The following is a 4,617-nucleotide window of genomic DNA, read 5'->3' on the forward strand; positions in this document are numbered from 1 at the left end:
AACATGCAGCAGAAACAATATCACAATGTCTTTATTATGGTTTCTGCGGTGCCCAGCCTCTGGGAGCTCCTGCTTGGAGTACTGTGAAGGCTGAGTCACAGGGAGGAGCATGCAGCTGTAGACAGGAAGACAGGGCTTGGGGTCGGTCCCTTCTGATTACTGTCAAGTTACCTTCAGCAGAAAAGTACATAAGAAGGACATGAGGAACCAGAGGGCCTTGGGTCCTCAGTTACGGAAGGGCTCTCGGGTCCCTCCCCTCCCAGCCTGTTTGGCTGGAAACAGATCACAATATCCCTTAATGGTTGGAGGCTAAATTTGATGGCCTTTGCTGATTACAGATATGGAGAGGCCAGCCCTTTTCATTCCAAACTGTACTGGAATTGGGCTTCTTATTCAGTGGTCCAGATAAGACCTGACCCTCTTCTCTGTGCTCCGGGTTATTAGTGCATGCAGCCCAGAGGGAACAGCTTTTCTTTAGTGTTGGACTAGTGAGGGTTTTGTAATCTCTTGTTTTCTTTTTCAAGGTTGCCAAAAATAGTGGCAAAAGCAAGCAACACCAGGAGGAACACTCAGCTCCACTGTATTCCAGGGCTGATCTGTGGGAACAGGCCATATACTGATCATGTTCACTTAAGATCTCCATTGTCTGGGCCATAGCAAGGACCAGGGGAGATACTGTGAGCAAATTAAACCTAAATGCAAGGAGAATGTGGTGATTTGATGCCACTGTAAATGGCAGCTTAAAAGGGGGCCGTGGTTACAGATGCTGCCAGGGTGTTCTGAAATTCTGGCATCAAGGTTGTTTTGCCTTTTAGTGCCAAGTACAGAATAGTCATGTGCCACATAGTGACATTTCAACCAACAACAAATGGCATGTCCAGTGGTGGTCCCTTAGGTTATGTTGCCTGGTGATGTGGTAGCTGTCTTGGTTTGTGTAAGAGCACTCAATGACTCAGCTCTCAGAATGGGCTTCCAGAATGGAATTGGGTTTCTTAGTGACTGGTCCAGACAAGACCTGGCCTTATTCTCCATGCTCTGAGCCACGAGTGACTCTACATGCATGTGTCTCTCTATATGCATATGTAGTGCATGACTGCATGTGTACCTTTACTCTGCTGGTTGGAAAGAGACGTGGAATACCAATACCAGAGCCTATTGCCAGTTCAAGTTTTGTGCCTCTTGGGTAGTCATGGCTGGATGGGCAGAGCCTTCTCATAGCTAGAGTGTTCTCTGCACTGTCAGAAGCTGTGATGCCCTACAGTAATTGTTGTGCTTTGGACTAAGGCATGGGGCGGCCTTGGTATTCATTTCCCTGTGAAGTGCCCTCTTCCCAGGCAGTTGAATTCTGTGCTTTCTGTTTTGGTGATAGGAATGGGGTACTCCAAGACTTGGCCACTTAAGCAAGGTCCAGGTGACCTCCCATAGGGAGCACTAGGGCCAGAAGGCAAGTGTCTACCCTGCCAGCCCATTGCCTGGGCTGGGGGTAGGAAGAGGCAATGTATTCATGGCTTCTGCTGCAGCTATCCTCGAAGGAAGAGCACTTGAGTTGGATCAGTACCTAGGAATGAGGACAGTGCTCCATCCCTGGGATAGCCTGGGGTCACTGCCTCAGGGGAGGAGGGTAGGGACAGCCGTGGAGAGGTTGTGCAGAGCTCAACCACTCTCAGGGACTCTGGTCCTGCAGTTCTGCTGTGTCGCCCCAGGCCCCTTCGTTTAATTCTGAGTACGTAGATGAGAAGTGCTGGAGAAAAACCAGGCTTGGTGCAAGCAGTCTTCAGAGAGGCATATGTGTAACCCAAGTCTCCCATTTGGGAAGAACATTGATCTTAATTGTTGGCAGCCAAGACAGAAGAGACTGAAACATTTTCTCATACCCTCATCAGAGCCAGACATTAATTTTTGCACTTGGCAGGATTTCAGACAGTCACAGTGATAGGAAGGCTTGAAAAGGGCTGAGTCCTACTAGGTGATGGACGTACACCTCTGTTTACCTGCATGGGGCTCCAGGAAGCCACCTCAAAGAGAGACTGTAGACACTGGGGTTGGGGTGCCTTCTGTAACAACAGACTAGTGAGCAATGGACCCTCCCTTTGGTACAACACTAGGTGCATATGGGAAAGAGGCCAGCTGTTGTGTGGGCTGTTTTGTTTCTCAGGATTGTTATGGATTGGGACTGCCATCCTTTGCTTGGGGTAGAGTCCCTTGGGCCCTTTGCATCAGGCCCCTACCAAGGGAAACTACTGAACTGGATAGGGAGGTAATCCCAAATAGGTCCTATTGTGGATGAGCTGTGGGGCTGGCTTTGCAAGTTTTGGGACCCAACCATCTTGATGTGGCCTGTGGTCTTTTGCCATTCACCTGTAGGTCAAGAAACTCAAAACAAACAAACAACCCCCCCCCCCCCACACACACTGCAGCTCCAAGGTAGCAAGCATCTTCTTGATCTGTAAAGGACCATGGAGCATGATGGACTCCCAGTACCCATGACTGGGGAGTGGTAGGAAAGCGCTGTTCAATTTCCAAAGCCCAGAGATGATCTCTGTTCAAAATGTCTTGTGAGGTTTAGCAGCTCACAGCCTCAGGGACAGATGGTGACTCACCGGGAGAGTGAGCAAGAGACCTTGTATTTAACATGCTTTAATCTTCTCAATGGAAAACCTCAGGGCTGGCTGCTACAAACACAGTCCTCAAGCCTAGGAGCTTTGTGCTTTGTTTTTTGTTGTTGTTTTCCTTTTGACTAGATCACATAATGGGCCCTCTTCCTGGTCAGTCCTGTGAATGTTACTGAGTAGTTTTCATTGTAGTTACCAAGTCTCACTTGTGTAACTTACTATTTAGAACAAGCTGGCTTCAACTCATAGAGACCCACATGTCTCTCGGGTGCTGGGATTAAAGGTATATACCATCATGCCCAGCTTCAAGTAATAGTTTTTAAAAAGCTGTGGGTTTCCAAAAATGAACCCACATGTATCTCCTGTCTGTGGCATCTCAGCCCTAAATAATCTGTCTCCAGCAGTGTACCACCCTGCTTCTAGGTCAGGCAGTTCCTGCAGAAAGAGACCATCTAGGGCTCTAGGCAAGGCTTTGGTTGCAGATCCTGCTCCACCTGAGCATCTCAACACCGAGGGATATGCTTGCCCCCTTCTTTTGTATCATCTACTCCAGAACAAGTGCTTTGAGCAGTGGAGATAATGTAAGCTTCTGCATGGCTTGAAGAACCCCTCCTTGTCAGAACTGGCCATACCCTAAGTCATCAGGTTGAAAATAGAAATCCAGAACCTAGACCCTAGGTCTAGAGGGCTGAGCCACATCACGTACTGACTTGAGAGCTTCAGAACAGGGTGGTGGGGTTGGGCAAAGCTTGCAGGCCGAGCTTGGTGCACCTATGACCACATGCCTCTCAGCCTAGCTCCAGCTCCTATTGTGGAGGGGAAGACATGAATGAACAGCAGGAGAAGCAGCAGCTGAGTCTACATCCCCATGATGGGGAGAAGGACAGACTTCCTTCTTAGGACGCTGACTAGGACATCTTGATGGTTGAGATACAAATCTTCCCAAGCCTTGGTTGTGTCCTCTTTTCTGTTTCGGCATGACTGCTTAGGGATTCTGTAGAGCTCCTCCAGTCTGAGGCTGGCCTGCTCTCCGTATAACACCACATTTCTATGTCAGTGGTGGTGTTGGGCTGGGAAGCAGGAGAAGCCTACTCTGTTCTTCTCTGCCATGAGACTGTATCCTCACTGACCTCCGTGGCAGCCAGGTTGAAGCATCTCCCACAGAGGGGGTGTGATTCCTGCCAGTGTATTTGTTCCACTCAGGTCCCTAGAGCTTTGGATCACACTATACCATTCAACAAATGGGGGCCAAGAGTCTCACCTTGGTTTTCCTGGTCTGCTAGGGGCTTGTGAAGCTGGATGACCTGGTTGAAAAGTTCCTAGAATTCTGGGTCTCTGGGAGAGGCTGTCTCCACTTTTTCAGTCAGAAATCCACAAGCTAGTTTCCTTTTCTGTCACGAGGAATTGAGAGTTTAAACACAACCTTGAGGGATGATTTCTAACTGTTCTCCCACCACAACATACCTGAGAGACACACAGACACTTACGAGCAACAGGGAGCTCATCACGGAGGGGATTTCAATGTGGGCAGGGGCCTCTTGGCATCTCCTGGAGGGGAGTGAGGCTGACCTGCCCCTTTCTTTTCTACTGGAAGTCAGAGCTGGCCAATAGAAAGAGAGCGAGAGGGACCATCTCATCTACACCAGGGTTTCACAAAGCGATTCTGGTCCTTTTTTCATCAAAAAGAAAAAGAAACAAAACAACAAACAAACAAACAAACAAACAAAAAAAGAACCAGGAGTTTGAAGGCATGGATGTCTAGGCATGTATGTGGCTGTATGTGCTTGTGCACATATGTATGCATGTGGTGGCAGGTAGTTTTACAATGTGAGGGCAGGAGGTGGTCCAGTAGCAGGTGATGCCACAGCTCTCGGGGCTTCTCAGTATGGCAAGACACATACTCTATTTTGAGGGGAACGGTGGCTTCAGTGCCATAAAACTTAATGACAAATTAAGGTGCTGGCAATGCCCCATTCCTGTGTCTCAGTGCCAGAGATTGGTTAAG

This window comes from Phodopus roborovskii, unplaced genomic scaffold (genome assembly GCF_943737965.1).
Source record: "Phodopus roborovskii unplaced genomic scaffold, PHOROB, whole genome shotgun sequence".
Taxonomy (NCBI): domain Eukaryota; kingdom Metazoa; phylum Chordata; class Mammalia; order Rodentia; family Cricetidae; genus Phodopus; species Phodopus roborovskii.